The 21,190-nt window shown below is 39.1% G+C and overlaps 1 protein-coding gene and 1 pseudogene across 1 annotated transcript in view; both read right to left on the bottom strand.

Annotated features, from left to right (window-relative positions):
• Window positions 1-21,190, bottom strand: part of LRRC7 (leucine rich repeat containing 7) — a 570,226-nt gene that overhangs the window by 204,684 nt on the left and 344,352 nt on the right. The window lies entirely within an intron of this gene.
• LOC129524614 (peptidyl-prolyl cis-trans isomerase NIMA-interacting 1-like) lies at window positions 7,479-9,040 on the bottom strand (annotated as a pseudogene).

Consider the following 21,190-nt stretch of genomic DNA (forward strand, 5'->3'; position numbering starts at 1 on the left):
TCTGAGACAAAACTTCCAGAGGAACGATCAGACAGCAGCATTCACGGTTCACAAAAATCCGCTGTTCTGCAGCCACCACTGCTGATACCCAGGCAAACAGGGTCTGGAGTGGACGTCTAGCAAACTCCAACAGACCTGCAGCTGAGGGTCCTGTCTGGTAGAAGGAAAACAAAGAGAAAGGATATCCACACCAAAAACCCATCTGTACATCACCATCATCAAAGACCAAAAGTAGATAAAGCCACAAAGATGGGAAAAAAACAGAGCAGAAAAACTGGAACCTCTAAAAAGCAGAGCTCCTCTCCTCCTCCAAAGGAATGCAGTTCCTCACCAGCAATGGAACAAAGCTGGACGGAGAATGACTTTGATGAGTTGAGAGAAGAAGGCTTCAGATGATCAAACTACTCCAAGCTAAAGGAGGAAATTCAAACCAAAGGCAAAGAAGTTAAAAACTTTGAAAAAAATTTAGATGAATGTATAACTAGAATAAGCAATATAGAGAAGTCCTTAAAGGAGCTGATGGAGCTGAAAGCCAAGGCTCGAGAACTATGTGAAGAATGCAGAAGCCTCAAGAGCTGATGCAATCAACTGGAAGAAAGGGTATCAGTGATGGAAGATGAAATGAATGAACTGAAGCGAGAAGGGAAGTTTAGAGAAAAAGGAATAAAAAGAAATGAACAAAACCTCCAAGAAATATGGGACTATGTGAAAAGACCAAATCTACGTCTGATTGGTGTACCTGAAAGTGATGGGGAGAATGGAACCAAGTTGGAAAACACTCTGCAGGATATTATCCAGGAGAACTTCCCCAATCTAGCAAGGCAGGCCAACATTCAGATTCAGGAAATACAGAGAACGCCACAAAGATACTCCCCGAGAAGAGCACCTCCAAGACACATAATTGTCAGATTCACCAAAGTTGAAATGAAGGAAAAAATGTTAAGGGCAGCCAGAGAGAAAGGTCGGGTTACCCACAAAGGGAAGCCCATCAGACTAACAGTGGATCTCTTGGCAGAAACTTTACAAGCCAGAAGAGATTGGGGGCCGATATTCAACATTCTTAAAGGAAAGAATTTTCAACCCAGAATTTCATATCAAGCCAAACTAATCTTCATAAGTGAAGGAGAAATAAAATACTTTACAGACAAGCAAATGCTGAGAGATTTTGTCACCACCAGGCCTGCCCTAAAAGACCTCCTGAAGGAAGCACTAAACATGGAAAGGAAAAACTGGTACCAGCCGCTGCAAAATCATGCCAAATTGTAAAGATCATTGAGGCTATGAAGAAACTGCATCAACTAATGAGCAAAATAACCAGCTAACAGCATAATGACAGGATCAGGTTCACACATAACAATATTAACTTTAAATGTAAACGGACTAAATGCTCCAATTAAAAGACAAAGACTGGCAAATTGGATAAAGAGTCAAGACCCATCAGTGTGCTGTATTCAGGAAACCCATCTCATGTGCAGAGACATACATAGGCTCAAAATAAAAGGATGGAGGAAGATCTACCAAGCAAATGGGAAACAAAAAAAGGCAGGGGTTGCAATCCTAGTCTCTGATAAAACAGACTTTAAACCAACAAAGATCAAAAGAGACAAAGAAGGCCATTACATAATGGTAAATGGTAAAGGGATCAATTCAACAAGAAGAGCTAACTATCCTAAATATATATGCACCCAATACAGGAGCACCAAGATTCATAAAGCAAGTCCTTAGTGACCTAGAAAGAGACTTAGACTCCCACACAATAATAATGGGAGACTTTAACACCCCACTGTCAACATTAGACACAACAACAAGACAGAAAGTTAACAAGGATACCCAGGAATTGAACTCAGCTCTGCACCAAGCGGACCTAATAGGCATCTACAGAACTCTCCACCCCAAATCAACAGAATATACATTTTTTTCAGCACCACACCACACCTATTCCAAAATTGACCACATACTTGGAAGTAAAGCACTCCTCAGCAAATGTAAAAGAATGGAAATTATAACAAACTGTCTCTCAGACCACAGTGCAATCAAACTACAACTCAGGACTAAGAAACTCACTCAAAACCACTCAACTACATGGAAAATGAACAACCTGCTCCTGAATGACTACTGGGTACATAACAAAATGAAGGCAGAAATAAAGATGTTCTTTGAAACCAACGAGAACAAAGACACAACATACCAGAATCTCTTGGACACATTCAAAGCAGTGTGTAGAGGGAAATTTATAGCACTAAATGCCCACAAGAAAAAGCAGGAAAGATCCAAAATTGACACCCTAACATCACAATTAAAAGAACTAGAAAAGCAAGAGCAAACACATTCAAAACCTAGCAGGAGGCAAGAAATAACTAAAATCAGAGCAGAACTGAAGGAAATAGAGACACAAAAAAACCCTTCAAAAAATTAACGAATCCAGGAGCTGGTTTTTTGAAAGGATCAACAAAATTGATAGACCGCTAGCAAGACTAATAAAGAAGAAAAGAGAGAAGAATCAAATAGATGCAATAAAAAATTATAAAGGGGATATCACAACTGATCCCACAGAAATACAAACTACCATCAGAGAATACTACAAACACCTCTATGCAAATAAACTAGAAAATCTAGAAGAAATGGATAAATTCCTTGACACATACACCCTCCCAAGGCTAAACCAGGAAGAAGTTGAATCTCTGAATAGACCAATAACAGGCTCTGAAATTGTGGCAATAATCAATAGCTTACCAACCAAAAAGAGTCCAGGACCAGATGGATTCACAGCTGAATTCTACCAGAGGTAGAAGGAGGAGCTGGTATCATTCCTTCTGAAACTATTCCAATCAATAGAAAAAGAAGGAATCCTCCCTAACTCATTTTATGAGGCCAGCATCATCCTGATACCAAAGCCAGGCAGAGACACAACCAAAAAAGAGAATTTTAGACCAATATCCTTGATGAACATTGATGCAAAAATCCTCAATAAAATACTGGCAAGCCGAATCCAGCAGCACATCAAAAAGCTTATCCACCATAATCAAGTGGGCTTCATCCCTGGGTCGCAAGGCTAGTTCAATATATGCAAATCAATAAATGTAATCCAGCATATAAACAGAACCAAGGACAAAAACCACATGATTATCTCAAAAGATGCAGAAAAGGCCTTTGACAAAATTCAACAACCTTCGTGCTAAAAACTCTCAAAAAATTAGGTATTGATGGGACGTATCTCAAAATAATAAGAGCTATCTATGACAAACCCACAGCCAATATCATACTGAATGGGCAAAAACTGGAAGCATTCCCTTTGAAAACTGGCACAAGACAGGGACGCCCTCTCTCACCACTCCTATTCAACATAGTGTTGGAAATTCTGGCCAGGGCAATCAGGCAGGAGAAAGAAATAAAGGGTATCCAAATAGGAAAAGAGGAAGTCAAATTGTCCCTGTTTGCAGACGACATGATTGTATATCTAGAAAACCCCATTGTCTCAGCCCAAAATCTCCTTCAGCTGATAAGCAACTTCAGCAAAGTCTCAGGATACAAAATCAATGTACAAAAATCACAAGCATTCTTATACACCAATAACAGACAAACAGAGAGCCAAATCATGAGTGAACTCCCATTCACAATTGCTTCAAAGAGAATAAAATACCTTGGAATCCAACTTACAAGGGAGGTGAAGGACCTCTTCAAGGAGAACTACAAACCACTGCTCAATGAAATAAAAGAGGATACAAATGGAAGAACATTCCATGCTCATGGGTAGGAAGAATCAATATTGTAAAAATGGCCATACTGCCCAAGGTAATTTATAGATTCAATGCCATCCCCATCAAGCTACCAATGACTTTCTTCACAGAATTGGAAAAAACTACTTTCAAGTTCATATGGAACCAAAAAAGAGCCCTCATTGCCAAGTCAATCCTAAGCCAAAAGAACAAAGCTGGAGGCATCATGCTACCTGACTTCAAACTATACTACAAGGCTACAGTAACCAAAACAGCATGGTACTGGTACCAAAACAGAGAGATAGATCAATGGAACAGAACAGAGCCCTCAGAAATAACGCCGCATATCTACAACTATCTGATCTTCGACAAACCTGAGAAAAACATGCAATGGGGAAAGGATTCCCTATTTAATAAATGGTGCTGGGAAAACTGGCTAGCCATATGTAGAAAGCTGAAACTGGATCCCTTCCTTACACCTTATACAAAAATGAATTCAAGATGGATTAAAGACTTAAATGTTAGACCTAAAACCATAAAAACCCTAGAAGAAAACCTAGGCATTACCATTCAAGACATAGGCATGGGCAAGGACTTCATGTCTAAAACACCAAAAGCAATGGCAACAAAAGCCAAAATTGACAAATGGGATCTAATTAAACTAAAGAGCTTCTGCACAGCAAAAGAAACTACCATCAGAGTGAACAGGCAACCCACAAAATGGGAGAAAATTTTTGCAACCTACTCATCTGACAAAGGGCTAATATCCAGAATCTACAATGAACTCAAACAAATTTACAAGAAAAAAACAAACAACCCCATCAAAAAGTGGGCGAAGGACATGAACAGACACTTCTCAAAAGAAGACATTTATGCAGCCAAAAACACATGAACAAATGCTCACCATCACTGGCCATCAGAGAAATGCAAATCAAAACCACAATGAGATACCATCTCACACCAGTTAGAATGGCAATCATTAAAAAGTCAGGAAACAACAGGTGCTGGAGAGGATGTGGAGAAATAGGAACACTTTTACACTGTTGGTGGGACTGTAAACTAGTTCAACCATTGTGGAAGTCAGTGTGGCGATTCCTCAGGGATCTAGAACTAGAAATACCATTTGACCCAGCCATCCCATTACTGGGTACATACCCAAAGGAATATAAATCATGCTGCTATAAAGACACATGCACATGTATGTTTATTGTAGCAATATTCACAATAGCAAAGACTTGGAACCAACCCAAATGTCCAACAATGATAGACTGGATTAAGAAAATGTGGCACATATATACCATGGAATACTATGCAGCCATAAAAAATGATGAGTTCATGTCCTTTGTAGGGACATGGATGAAATTGGAAATCACCATTCTCAATAAACTATCACAAGGACAAAAAACCAAACACCACATGTACTCACTCATAGGTGGGAAGTGAACAATGAGAGCACATGGACACAGGAAGGGGAACATCACACTCTGGGGACTGTTGTGGGGTGGGGGGAGGGGGGTGGGATAGCATTAGGAGATATACCTAATGGTAAATGACGAGTTAATGGGTGCAGCACACCAGCATGGCATATGTATACATATGTAACTAACCTGCACATTGTGAACATGTACCCTAAAACTTAAAGTATAATAATAATAAAATAAAATAATTAAAAAAAAAATAAAAAGAATAGTATTTCGAGGTGGATGCTATGACCAATTGTGACAAAAGCCTCTGACAGATCTGAGAACTGACCACTTAATTTGACAACATGGAGATTAGTGGTAATTTTGAGATGATTAGTTTTAGAAGTTTTAAGCTTTTGCCAATGCTCTTTCTTCTATTCAATATGCTTTTTACCCATTTATCACTCAAAATTATTTATTCCATAACAAAAATACATTGATTTTCTATTTTCTCCCAAGTTTTAGGGTTTTAAAGATGAAAGGTGTTGTCCCCAGTATTAAGTAGTTCATAATCGAGAGAAATTACAAGTGGAATGAACAATTTCTACCCAATATGGCATTTGCCGTAAAAATCGTACGTGTAGGTTGCTAGAGAACAAAAAGGAGAGGTACTTTTTCTGCCTTGGGGGAGGTAGGAATAGAAAATAGAAGGCTTTACTGAAGCTTTACTTTGGAGGAGCTGATGAGGTTAGAGTGTCAGGGGAGATGGTCATTTCAGGAGAAAATGTCAAAGAGGTAGGATGGAAGAGATCATGGTGCATTCAAGGAACTGCAGGTTAGCAGAAATAGTAAGAAAAATGTGCCGGGCACGGTGGCTCATGCCTGTAATCCCAGCAGTTTGGGGGGCCAAGGCAGGTGGATCATCTGAGGTCAGGAGTTCGAGACCAGCCTGGCCAACATGGTGAAACCCCAGTCTCTACTAAAAATATAAAAATTAGCCAGGCATGATGGCAGGTGCCTGTAATCCCAGCTACTCAGGAGGTTGAGGCAGGAGAATTGCTTGAATCTGGGAGGCAGAGGTTGCAGTGAGCCGAGATAGTGCCATCGCACCCCAGCCTGGGGGACAAGAGTGAGACTTCGTCTCAAACAAACAAACAAACAAAAAAAAGAAAGAATGTAAGAATTGATAAGAAATAAGAAAAACGGTAGGAAGTAGTAAGAAATAATATGTAGGTAAGCACTAGATCATGAGGTTATCTCCTGTGTCAAGCCAAGGAATTTGAGTTTTAGCTTGAAGGCAATGGAAGGCTTTAAGATTCAGGTAGGAAAAAGATACCAGCTTTTTATTTTAGAAAGCTCACATCAGCAACTTGGAATGATGTGGGCAATGGGGACAGGATATGCTAGCCATAAGGCCAGATAACAGACTGTTTTGAAATTCATGTGGGATATAATTGGGGCCAGAAATAAGGCAATGGCAATATGAATAATGTGGTGGCAGATAGGAGAGATGCTTTGGAAAAAGACACGACTTGATTAATGATGATGACTGGATGTCAGATGTAAAGGAGAGGAAAAAATTAAAGATAGTCTCTTAGTTGAATAGGAGTGAGAGTATATTAGAATGGAATAAATCTAAGGTGGAGATAGGTTGAATGTAATGGATTGTATTTTAAATACTATATTGGCTTTGAGGTGAATGCAAGACACTTATATTAGGAAAAAGTGTGTGTGTGTGTGTGTGTTTGTGTGTGTGTATGTGTGTGTCTGGAGCTCAGGCAAAAAGTCTTCACTGGAAATAAAGACTTGAGGAATAAAATCTTATCTACTCTACCTTAAAATGAATTCTCCTTTTTAACCCACACTCCATTTTCTTCCTTTTGCATGACTTACTTGGAGTTTACCACACACGTTCTTGAATTGTTACTTTTTCCAAATCTATCAGTCTCCTTTCTCCCCCCAGACCTTAAAATATGTTTCAAGATACCCAGAACGTCCTGTGTGGGACCACCAGCAGCCCAAAGATGGTTGTGAAACCTTGGCCAATGTTGTAAGAATATCTGCTACACCTCTCACCAAATCTATACCACTGAATAGGTGCTTCTAGGGAAAGGGGCTTGGGGAATAGTTGGGGCCCATGAGGAGAGAATTAAATTGTCTTCTGAGCCTGAGAATATGGAGTGGCACATTCTCTCAAACCTTACTCTGAGACCACGTACCCAACAAACAAACAATAAGCACCAAAGTATTGGGGGCCCAGATGAAGGACCAAGTAACTAAGTGTGTCAAATGAATAAGAAATGCTCATAGGAATAGTAGGTCACCTGCTTTTGACTTGACTGTATAGTTCTAGGCAAACATGTATTCTAGTGAGAACCATAATGAGCTAAAGACCAGAGGTCTTTCTGCAATTTCTGGGATTCTATGAATTCCGTAGTTCTCACTGATGTCCCAGGAGAGTATGATATAAAGCTGAGAGTGGATTTTTGCCAGTCCAGTGGTTGAGGCCCAAGACAAAACTAATTTTATTAAAAGAAGAAATGAGTGATATCTTATGCTTCAGTGTCTTAAGGAATATTTTATTAGTAATAGGACTTATCTTTGTATAGGATAAATATTAATGATCTTTTAAATCCCTTGTATAATAGTGTTTCCAGACTCCTAAACAAATTGATTATTCAATTTAGACTTACTAAAATTTGCCAATGTTTATTTTCCAAAACAGAGCATGCTCAAGTCTATCTGGCATTCTTGGTGGTTTTTTTTTTTTTTTTTTTTAGTGGTTCCGGATTTAATTTGGGGTGAAAGGGTGCTGCAAAGTTGCTCAGAGGGCCCACAGCTGGGCCCACGAGTGTTGCTTTTGCTACTGAACAGAGAAGCGTGGCCTAACTACAAACAACTCTGGGCCCTCGCATCTGCCTCCAGGACCTGGTGGGACATGGGGCGGCTCTGCTGACCAGATCTTCTCTTTGGAACACCCCTCCCACCACATTGCCCTGGGTCTGTGAGCCTCCCTCCCGTGCTGAAGTCAACTCCTTAATGGAGAGTCTGGAGGTCGCAGCCCCAACTGGGGACGGACAGGGAGTGGGGAACCCCAGGGCCCCCAGTCTGGAAGGGCCCCCTCCCAGCCATTTTGGTAACAATAAATACTGTGTGACAGTGGCAGGGAGTGGGGGGTTCGGCCACTGGCCAACAGGCAGCGGGGGAACCCCGAGGCCAGGCCTGGGCCCCCAATCCTCACTCCGTGCGGACAATGACGTGGATGCCGGAATCCGTGAACACTGTCCCGCTCATCTCCCCCGTCCACCGCGCAAACCAGGGGTCTTCAAATGGCTTCTGCATCTGACCTTTGCTGAAGGCACCCAGGTCTCCCCTGGCCTTGGCCGAGCTGCAGTCGCTGAATTGTGAGGCCAGAGACTCAAAGTCCTTCTCTGCTGCCTTGATCTTCTGGATGTAGCCGCTGATCAGCTCCAGGGCCTCCTCCTTGGTCTGGGTGATTTCCTGCCGCCAGGTGGAGGGCCGCCTTGACTGGCTTCACCAGCAGGTGCGAGCGGCGGACCCTGGCGGGCTCCCCCTGCCAGATTTTGCCGCCACTGCTGCTGTTCCCGCTGGGCCGCTCCCACTGGCTGGCGTTAGTGATGTGGTTGAAGTAGTACCCTCGGCCTGAGGGGCGGCTCATGCGCTTTTCCCAGCCAGGCGGCAGTTTCTCCTCGTCCGCCATCTTTCCTCCTCACACTCTTGTTTTTGTAAATAAAGTTTTGTTGGAACAGGGTCATATTTATTTGCTAATGTATCTAGTAAATACATTTGGCTGCTTGTGTACTACAACCACAGAACTGAATAGCTGAGAATGACACCCTATGGACTGCAGAGCCTGAAACATTTCCTATCTCTGAGGGCCTGGTGGCAGTTAGAATTAAACTCTACTCTCTAGATACTTTCTGACCAAGACAATGTATTAAAAAAAATCATTTCTTACCTTTATATTAGTGTAGTTTAAATTTGATCGATTCCTTTTGTGGGAAGAAAGGTACACTCTATGCCACCTCTAAGTCTTTTTCTATTGCTTTTGAAACCTTTGGTTCATAACTTCATCCCCGGGAAACCATATTTTAAAATTTATAATATAGCTTCCTACTATTCCTTTGATATTCTTTTGAATGGGCAACAATTTTCTTTTGCTCGTTCTGGGGGAAAGAAAAGCTGTCCCATAGGGTTTTATAACCCATTTCCTGAAGCTTATTTATTTAAAATACCATTTCTTCTATTTTAATTTTATCTCATTTTATTTATATGACCGTAGTTTCCATCAGTTTTTAATTATTATCACTATAGTTTCATTCTGTCATTACATTTTCCACTTTTGAAGTTGTCTTTCTGCTGTTTCCCTACGTTTTGTACCTTTAAAATATTACATTCTTATTTCTGTTTTCAGAGATGGCATTCAGTATTATTTGCTGTATTTCACTCTTCTAAGTTTGACTGTCTTCACTTACCCACAAGATTTTAGACAGTCCATAACACAGTCTATTACTTTTCTTGTTCGTGTGCCAGTTGCTAAACTATAATCATTCTGTCAAATTGTCCAAAAAAATGTTCCTTTTAGATGAACATATGTAACAGGGTTCTTAATTTCATGAGCATACAAACAAGTAAGATTTTCTCAGAAAAATAAAATAGAACTCATGGTATTTTTATGTTAGCATTGTTCTTTGTGAGCAATCATTCATTCATTCATTCCTATAACGTGCTTCTTTGTGGCAGGCGCCCTGTGGGCACTGGAGTTACAAAGATTCCAGAGACGCAGGGTTTCTCCACCTCAGCACTACTGACATTTTGGACTGGTTATAATTCTTTGACATAGGGGGCTATCGTGTGCATTGTAGGATGTTTAGCACATCCTACACAGCCTCTACTATGAAGAGCTTATTTTCTAAATGGGAATGACCTTTAAATAAATAATTACTTCATAGAGTGACAAGTGCCACGATAAAAGTATGGATAGATTGCTATAGGAACACAGAATAAGGAACAACAAACAGTTCAGTAATTAGGAATAATTTTAAGAAGTGGCATTTGAGCTAGGTTTTAGAGAAACTTGTTATAAAAATCACATGTACTTGCAAATGTAAAGAGAAATAATGAAAATACTGAAAGAGTAATTCTAAAGTTGAGATATAATCAACAGATTTTTTTGAGATTGTAGCTCGAGATAGCGTTATGCACATAATCTTATATGTGCAATACATCCTCAAAGGATTTAAAAGATTTTGGTCCAAAGTGAAGAAGCTCTAAAAATTCCCATTAGAGTATGTTGCAGGAAAGTCTATTGTCCTACTCTCATGAATGGAAAAGGAAACTTCTGGGATGTAGTGTTTGTCAACCTTGGCACAACTGACATTTTGTATGAGATAATTGTTTGTTGTGGGGGACTATCTTGTGCACTCTAAGATGTTTAGCAGCATCGAAAGTACCCACTAGATATCAGCAGCACTCTTTACAGTTGTTACCATCAGAATGTCTCCAGACATTGTCAAATGTCTCCTCTCTTTACTGATTGTCAGAAAAGTAAGCATCTTACCTCCATTTGTTACCTCCTTATGCTACCAGGTGGGTTCCCACGTGGCTTGCCCTTAGCTACTCAAACTAGCCTACCTGAGGAATGCACTCACTGGCTCTACTCCTTCTTCATGAAAGTAGGCACTGGTGGCTCTGGGGCCTATCTCCCTTTCTCCACATGGAAGTCCATTGGTGTGATTTACTTATACAAATGGCTGAACCTGAAGATATGATCACTACTGTAGGTCAGGGAGCAAATATTAGGACTTGATCACAAGTTTGGCACACATTCTGCATCAGTAATGCTAACTATTGGAACTTCATCCCTCTGAACCAAATATCTTGCTGATTATTTAGACTTATTTGCATATTAACTCAGTTATCTTAAGGAGAAAGTTCTAACAAAAATGGTGGTATTAAATATTTACCAATCTATAGTCACATTATACATGTAAAATTGTTGAAATGTGTAAAATTTCTAAATCATTGCTTTTATTATTGCTGTTGCTCCTGCCTGTAATGTTATTCCTGTAAATCTTCTCATAGCCAGTCCCTTTTCCTCATCTCAGCTCATATGTTAGTCCATTTTCCACCAACCAAAATAAACTATCCTTCTTGCTTTCATTTTATATATTACCCTATTTTATTTTCTTATTAACACCACTGAAAATATCTTAGTTTTTATTTGTTTATTTGTTGTTTTTCTCCCTCTGCTAGATTTAAAGTCCATGAGAGCAAGTAACTTGCCAATGTTATTCACAACATAAATAGCTTCTCAACCAGTGACGGTTAAATGAAGACATTTACACAGGCATGAATGAATGATTCTTTACCAGTAAGAAGCTGGAATGCTAGAATATTTACAAAGAGAAACCACTCAATTTCTATCAGGCATCTATAATTAATTGATAGTTGCCAAGGAGGCAGCTACAATTAATTAACAGTGGTCAATGAGAAATCCTGACAGGCCTATTTTAATGAATACTGTAATGAGGATACATTAGTTCACTTATTGTGGAATATGCATGGAGCTAAAGGCAGATAAGGCAAAGTGCACCAGTCTCTGTATGTTCAAATCTTGTGTTAACTTCCTGACATTTCCAATAATAGGTTTTTTAAAAATTCAAATAATAAAAGAAATATTAGGTGAGATGTTTAGGTAGTTTTTACTTCTCTGAATATCTGAAGTGCAACAACAAAACTATATATATATATATAAAATATATATTTATATTTTTATTTTATATATAATATATTTATATTATATATAAAATAAAATTTTATTTTTATATATAAAATATGTATATATTTATATTTCATATATATAATATACATATAAATATATATATAAATTTATATATATATAAAATAGCTAAGACCATGGACCCTGGACTCAAACTACCTGGGTCTGAATCCTGGTTCCACCACTTACTAGCTGTTTGACTTTGAACAAGCTAAATAACATCTTTGAACCTCAGTTTTGTCATCTATAAGAATGATAATAAGAATCCCTATGTTATAGGGTTACTGTTATGATTTAAATAGTTAATATAGGTAAACCATGTAAATAGTGCCTGACACATGATAAATACTCTCTGTGTTAGTTATTAAAATACTTAGTGAAAGCTTTCAGAGTTTGAAAAAGCTTTAGAGATTGTCTAAGAAAGTGTTTTCTAAAGTTTTTCTAAGGATTTATAAGTGTTGCATGATTTTTAAAAAATTTCAGATGGCCAGTACATTTTGGCAAAGCTTGTTGAAAAAAATGTTACGCTTCTTATTGGCAGGACTTCTCAGACAAAATATACAAATGTTCGTTGTGAATCTCTAACAGATGGAAATAGTTTAAACTACTTCCTGTTTATGTAACCAAGGAACTTTTTCTTTTTTTCTTTCCTGCAGGACATTTCTTAGACTAGAAGCACACTTTGCCAGAATTTTTTCTATCAAAACTTCATTTTGCAGAAGATGAAACAGTTCTTGTGTGTCTCAGTCTGTGAAATCATAGACATACTTAATTTATGAAAACACAGCCCTAGGTATATTTAAGTAGGTTATTGTGAGTATTTAAATTAGATTAGATCATCCTCATTTGTCTGCTTGAAACTCTGACCTGTTAGGCTCTGGGCCTCCGCTTCCAATATTCACTTCAGGCTCTCCTTGCATTTATGATTATTTTGGACATAGTTCTTTGGCTTAGTGTCACATTCCCCTTAAAGATGATGTGGTTTTGCCATTTGGCCTTATGCACTGTAACCTCAGCAAAGGGAGCCACTCCCTTTTTACTAGAGGAGAATTGGTGACTTGCTCCATATCACACAGAAAATCAGTGACAGTGCTGACACAGGATCTTCATCTCTTTTTCCAGCACTGGCCAGTCATCTGAATCTGGCCTGTTTTGTCTGGCTTGACCATTGTTTAAATATGAATGTTTTTATGAAAAATATGTGCTCTACAGTTCACTATATTCTATGCCAGGAGTCAGCAAACATTCTCTGTAAAGGGCCACTTTGCAAATGTTTCAGGCTCTCCAGTCCATATGGTCTCTGTCTCTACTCAATTCTACCATTGTTATATTACATGATATGTTAACAAATAGACATGGTTTTGTTGCAACAAATCTTTATTTACAAAAACAGACTTGCCAGATTTGGACAAGACATAGTCTATCAACCCTATTCTATACCTGTTCTTAAAGTCTAAGAATATTTAAGTTTCCAGACCATGAATAAAGATATAACAGATAAATTAAGGATTGAGGATATTTATTATTATAAAATTGTCACTAGATAACTATATGTGTGTATTATTTGAAATCCTTAACTATTTATATGTATGTATTATTTCAAATAATGAGGAACACTGCTGGAATCCAGAGACATTTGCTCTTAATGCTGTCATTTCATTTTGGTTGCATTTATTAAAATTAAGTCCTTCCTATCATGCTATCACTTTACAGCATTTATCCAATTGCAAAGCTGGAAAATATTCCAGTTGAAGCAGTGATGGAATTTATGCAATATTTTGGTACATCTGTCACTTTGACAAAATTGTACAATCTATGATTTTCTTTCTATTAGATTCAGAGGTTTTATCCATTTAAATGTATGATTACCTCTGAAGCCACATGAATTTGGCTGGAATGTTGTTTTCCCATAAATTTCCAGTGCAGCAACTTGGATTTGCTGACTCAGGATTCTGCAAATTTTTGGCATGGACTTATGCATTCCAGTTTTTAACTTGTTTTTCAAATGTGCTCACTCTTTCCAATTACTGGCTATTCATGGCACAAGGACAGGAAAACTTCTCCCAGTTATTGCTGTCTGATGTCTCTCTCTTAATGACACTTAAAAAAAGAATTTTTTCACTTTGCTTAGTCTGTGTCCTGTGTTTAATGGACATTTGGATTTTATGATTTAGATCTGTCAATTTTATCACATAATCATGTTCTTCTCTTGTTATTAATTCATCTCTTTGAATAAACTGCATATTATAAAATTTTAGAAATAAATTGCTCTTTACAGCACAGTTACTGAAGACTGCAAGGCCCAGGATTTTATATTCTTTAAAAATGCAAACTCAGGCCGAGCACAGTGGCTCACATCAGTAATCCCAGCACTTTGGGAGGCCGAGGTGGGTGGATCATCTGAGGTCAAGAGTTTGAGACCAGCCTGGCCAACATGGTAAAGTCCCGTTTCTACTAAAAATACAAAAAATTAGCCAGGCGTGGTCATGGGTGCCTGTAATCCCAGCTACTTGGGTGGCTAAGGCAGGAGAATCGCTTGAACCCAGGAGGTGGAGGTTGCAGTGAGCCGAGATCGCGCCATTGCACTCCAGCCTGGGCAACAAGAGTGAAACTCCCATCTCACACACACAAAAAAAGGAAACTTCTGGAACACCTCATTATGAGAAAATGTAACTTGTTGTTATAAACCAGGAAACATTAAATACCTAGTGTCCGATGGCAGATAAACATAATTTCTATGATCAAATGTTTTCTTTAGTTAATACTATATCTTAACCCAAAGTCACAGCTGTGATTGTTTGTACTTTTCAGCATTTCAACTCAACTTCCCTCAAGAACAACAAAAAGTCAAACTGGCTTATGGCATCTTCCAAAAGGATATGTGACCAAATTAAACATCTATTATTTTGTAAAACAATATTGGGAAGACCTAATTTTTTAAACCGCTTTGTTAATGTTTATCAGTTAAGGTATTACTCCTTGCAGTATTTAAATTATTAGGATGAACATTGAAAATATATAATTTGCATTAAGCTGTCACATATTTTGAGGATTTCCTTAGGAAATATTTTTTCCTTTTAGATATTCAACATTGAACAGTTTAGGTTAATTTTTTGATGTCTTATTGAAAAAGTTTTCTTTCCTATGATTATCTCTAGTTTAATGCACAATATGAAAAAAAGATTCTGTACAAAGAAGTAACTTCACTAGTAACCTTTTAAGAATACATCTTGTTTATACAGTAAGGTATATTTGCTAAATAAAACAGAAAGATTAAGTTGTAAAATTGTACCTTAATAACAGCAACTGGCTATAGGACAAATACTGCACTACTGCTTTTAATGAAGGGTTTAATTAGACTGAAGAGAAACCTGAATTTCATTACTTTCTATATAGTCTTCTTGAATTTATAACCAGAACCAATTATTCATTCATGCTGTACATGAATTTTCCACTGACTGAAAATTACTGTGCAATCCTAACTCACGATTACACAGCAAAGATATAATCATGCTTGATAGAACTTTTGAGCTCTTTGTGAGGGAAAAGGTGCCCTATAAGCAAGAACAATGACATTATTTCTGAGGGCGGGGGGCTACTCTGTCAGAGCTGAAGGTCCTAGAATGCATAAAGCAGCAGTCCAATCAAAAGGTTATGAGAAACATAATCAGTTACTAATATGCCCATTTTCATTAGAACATATTGCAACCTATATTATATGCTTATGAAGAGATGTTGAATGTTACTGAAAAAATAGTTAAGCCAAGTTAAGCTGTTTTAAAACTCTTGTAGATAACTGGGCAAGGACCACCACCACCACAAAATTTCTTTTCTAAAAGACCCCTTTAACACATACATATGCATGTGTGCATACACAAGGACACACAATGTGTCAGGCTCATTGTTTTCTGGCTATATTTCATTGAAAAAGTTATTACTTGTTATATTGGGCTTTCTGAGTATTAATATTTATGTACAATCGTTGCTCAGTATCCCTGGGGGAATTGGTTCCATGACCTTCATGGATATAAAAAATCCACTGATACTCTAGTTTCTGCAAAATGGCATAGTAGTTGCACCTAACCTACACACATCCTCCTGTATGCTTTGAATACCTAATACAATGTAAGTACATAATACAATGTAAATGCTTTGTAAAGATTTGTTATACTGTGTTGTTTTCTTACTTGTATTTTTAAAATTATTGTAGTTTTTTTTTTCAAATATTTTCTATCTGCAGAGGTCTAACTGTGATTTTACATAGTTTGGCCTTAGATTGTTGATACCCTGACAGGTGTATCAAATAGGCATAACTCCATGACTAAGCTGTCAGAGAATTTAAACTTTAGAGACTAAGGACCTTTAAAAGTAATCTGTCAAAGTAGCCATGGCTATTTCCCATGCAACTACCTTTCTTACTTGCCAGCAGAACCTGCCCTGCATCAGAGATGAGAAATGTCATATAGTCATCATCCAAATTTCTTTTGCAACTAGGACATGAACTTATGACCTAGTTCTGGCCACTGGAACAGGAAGAGGACTCTGCTGGAGGAGACTGTGAGAAAGATTTCCCTCCATGATTTAAGAGGGAGGAAGCATGCAAATCAAAACAACAATAAGATACCATCTCACACCAGTAAGAATGGCTATTACTAAAAGTCAGAAAATCACAGATGATGGTGAGGTTGTGGAGAAAAGGGAACACTTAAACACTGTTGATGGGGAGGTAACTTAGATTAGTCATTGTGGAAAGCAGTTTGGCAATTTCTCAAAGAAATTACAACAGGGTGGAGCCAAGATGGCCAAATAGGAACAGCTCCAGTCTACAGCTCCCAGCGTGAGTGATGCAGAAGATGGGTGATTTCTGCATTTCCATCTGAGGTACCGGGTTCATCTCACTAGGGAGTGCCAGACAGTGCGTGCAGGACAGTGGGTGCAGCGCACTGTGCGTGAGCCGAAGCAGGGCGAGGCATTGCCTCACTCGGGAAGCGCAAGGGGTCAGGGAGTTCCCTTTCCTAGTCAAAGAAAGGGGTGACAGATGGCACCTGGAAAATCAGGTCACTCCCACCCTAATACTGTGTTTTTCCAATGGGCTTAAAAAACGGCACACCAGGAGATTATATCCCGCACATGACTTGGAGGGTCCTATGCCCACGGAGTCTCCCTGATTGCTAGCATAGCAGTCTGAGATCAAACTGAAAGGCGGCAGCGAGGCTGGGGAAGGGGCGCCTGCCATTGCCCAGGCTTGATTAGGCAAACAAAGCAGCCGGGAAGCTCGAACTGGGTGGAGCCCACCACAGCTCAAGGAGGCCTGCCTGCCTCTGTTGGCTCCACCTCTGGGGGCAGGGCACAGACAAACAAAAAGACAGCAGTAACCTCTGCAGACTTAAATGTCCCTGTCTGACAGCTTTGAAGAGAGTAGTGGTTCTCCCAGCATGCAGCTGGAGATCTGAGAGTGGGCAGACTGCCTCCTGAAGTGGGTCCTTGACCCCCGAGCAGCCTAACTGGGAGGCATCTCCCAGTAGGGGAAGACTGACACCACACACGGCTGGGTATTCCTCTGAGACAAAACTTCCAGAGGAACAATCAGGCAGCAGCATTTGCGGTTCACCAAGATCTGCTGTTCTACAGCCACCGCTGTTCTGCAGCCACCACTGCTGATACCCAGGCAAACAGGGTCTGGAGTGGACCTCTAGCAAACTCCAATAGACCTGCAGCTGAGGGTCCTGTCTGTTAGAAGGAAAACTAACAAACAAAAAGGACATCCACACAAAACCCTTCTGTACGTCACCATCATCAAAGACCAAAAGTAGATAAAACCACAAAGATGGGGAAAAAACAGAGCAGAAAAACTGGAAACTCTAAAAAGCAGAGCGTCTCTCCTCCTCCAAAGGAATGCAGTGCCTCACCAGCAATGGAACAAAGCTGGACGGAGAATGACTTTGACGAGCTGAGAGAAGAAGGCTTCAGATGATTAAACTACTCCGAGCTACAGGAAGAAATTCAAACCAATGGCAAAGAAGTTAAAAACTTAGAAAAAAAATTAGACGAATGGATAACTAGAATAAACAATACAGAGAAGTCCTTAAAGGAGCTGATGGAGATGAAAGCCAAAGCTCGAGAACTATGTGAAGAATGCAGAAGCCTCAGGAGCCGATGCGATCAACTGGAAGAAAGGGTATCAGCAATGGAAGATGAAAAGAATGAAATGAAGCAAGAAGGGAAGTTTAGAGAAAAAAGAATAAAAAGAAACGAACAAAGCCTCCAAGAAATATGGGGCTATGTGAAAAGACCAAATCTACGTCTGATTGGTGTACCTGAAGGTGACGGGGAGAATGGAACTGAGTTGGAAAACACTCTGCAGGATATTATCCAGGAGAATATCCCCAATCTAGCAAGGCAGGCCAACATTCAGATTCAGGAAATACAGAGAACACCACAAAGATATTCCCCGAGAAGAGCAACTCCAAGACACATAATTGTCAGGTTCACCAAAGTTGAAATGAAGGAAAAAAATGTTAAGGGCAGCCAGAGAGAAAGATCGGGTTACCCACAAAGGGAAGCCCATCAGACTAACAGTGGATCTCTCGGCAGAAACCCTACAAGCCAGAAGAGAGTGGGGGCCAATATTTAACATGTTTAAAGAAAAGAATTTTCAACCCAGAATTTCATATCCAGCCAAACTAATCTTCATAAGTGAAGGAGAAATAAAATACTTTACAGACAAGCAAATGCTGAGAGATTTTGTCACCACCAGGCCTGCCCTAAAAGAGCTCCTGAAGGAAGCACTAAACACAGAAAGGAACAACCGGTACCAGCCGCTGCAAAAACATGCCAAAATGTAAAGACCATCAAGGCTAGGAAGAAAACTGCATCAACTAATGAGCAAAATCACCAGCTAACATCATAATGACAGGACCAAATACACACATAACAATATTAATTTTAAATGTAAATGGGCTAAATGCTCCAATTACAAGACAAAGACTGGCAAATTGGATAAAGAGTCAAGACCCATCAGTGTGCTGTATTCAGGAAACCCATCTCACGTGCAGAGACACACATAGGCTGAAAATAAAGGGATGGAGGAAGATCTACCAAGCAAATGGAAACAAAAAAAGGCAGGGGTTGCAATACTAGTCTCTGATAAAACAGACTTTAAACCAACAAAGATCAAAAGAGACAAAGAAGGCCATTACATAATGGTAAAGGGATCAATTCAACAAGAAGAGCTAACTATCCTAAATATATATGCACCCAATACAGGAGCACCCAGACTCATAAAGCAAGTCCTTAGTGACCTACAAAGAGACTTAGACTCCCACACAATAATAATGGGAGACTTTAACACCCTACTGTCAACATTAGACACAACAACGAGACAGAAAGTTAACAAGGATACCCAGGAATTGAACTCAGCTCTGCACCAAGCAGACCTAATAGGCATCTACAGAACTCTCCACCCCAAATCAACAGAATATACACTTTTTTCAGCACCACACCACACCTATTCCAAAATTGACCACATACTTGGAAGTAGAGCACTCCTCAGCAAATGTAAAAGAATGGAAATTATAACAAACTGTCTCTCAGACCACAGTGCAATCAAACTACAACTCAGGACTAAGAAACTCACTCAAAACCACTCAACTACATGGAAAATGAACAACCTGCTCCTGAATGACTACTGGGTACATAATAAAATGAAGGCAGAAATAAAGATGTTCTTTGAAACCAACAAGAACAAAGACACAACATACCAGAATCTCTTGGACACATTCAAAGCAGTGTGTAGAGGGAAATTTATAGCACTAAATGCCCACAAGAGAAAGCAGGAAAGATCCAAAATTGACACCCTAACATCACAATTAAAAGAACTAGAAAAGCAAGAGCAAATACATTCAAAACCTAGCAGGAGGCAAGAAATAACTAAAATCAGAGCAGAACTGAAGGAAATAGAGACACAAAAAAACCCTTCAAAAAATTAATGAATCCAGGAGCTGGATTTTTGAAAAGATCACCAAAATTGATAGACCACTAGCAAGACTAATAAAGAGGAAAAGAGAGAAGAATCAAATAGATGCAATAAAAAATGATAAAGGCGATATCACCACCGATCTCACAGAAATACAAACTACCATCAGAGAATACTACAAACACCTCTATGCAAATAAACTAGAAAATCTAGAAGAAATGGATAAATTCCTCGACACATACACCCTCCCAAGACTAAACCTGGAAGAAGTTGAATCTCTGAATAGACCAGTAACAGGCTCTGAAATTGTGGCAATAATCAATAGCTTACCAACCAAAAAGAGTCCAGGACCAGATGGATTCACAGCCGAATTCTACCAGAGGTACAAGGATGAGCTGGTACCATTCCTTCTGAAACTATTCCAATCAATAGAAAAAGAGGGAATCCTCCCTAACTCATTTTATGAGGCCAGCATCATCCTGATACCAAAGCCGGACAGAGACACAACCAAAAAAGAGAATTTTAGACCAATATCCTTGATGAACATTGATGCAAAAATCCTCAATAAAATACTGGCAAACCAAATCCAGCAGCACATCAAAAAGCTTATCCATCATGATCAACTGGGCTTCGTCCCTGGGATGCAAAGCTGGTTCAATATACCGAAATCAATAAATGTAATCCAGCATATAAACAGAACCAAGGACAAAAACCACATGATTATCTCAAAAGATGCAGAAAAGGCCTTTGACAAAATTCAACAACCCTTCATGCTAAAAACTCTCAATAAATTAGGTATTGATGGGACATATCTCAAAATAATAAGAGCTATCTATGACAAACCCACAGCCAATATCATACTGGATGGGCAAAAACTGGAAGCATTCCCTTTGAAAACTGGCACAAGACAGGGATGCCCTCTCTCACCACTCCTATTCAACATAGTGTTGGAAGTTCTGGCCAGGGCAATTAGGCAGGAGAAGGAAATAAAGGGTATTCAATTAGGAAAAGAGGAAGTCAAATTGTCCCTGTTTGCAGATGACATGATTGTATATCTAGAAAACCCCATTGTCTCAGCCCAAAATCTCCTTCAGCTGATAAGCAACTTCAGCAAAGTCTCAGGATACAAAATCAATGTACAAAAATCACAAGCATTCTTATACACCAATAACAGACAAACAGAGAGCCAAATCATGAGTGAACTCCCATTCACAATTGCTTCAAAGAGAATAAAATACCTAGGAATCCAACTCACAAGGGATGTGAAGGACCTCTTCAAGGAGAACTACAAAAC

The sequence above is a fragment of the Gorilla gorilla genome, chromosome 1 (assembly GCF_029281585.2).
Source record: "Gorilla gorilla gorilla isolate KB3781 chromosome 1, NHGRI_mGorGor1-v2.1_pri, whole genome shotgun sequence".
Taxonomy (NCBI): Eukaryota; Metazoa; Chordata; class Mammalia; order Primates; family Hominidae; genus Gorilla; species Gorilla gorilla.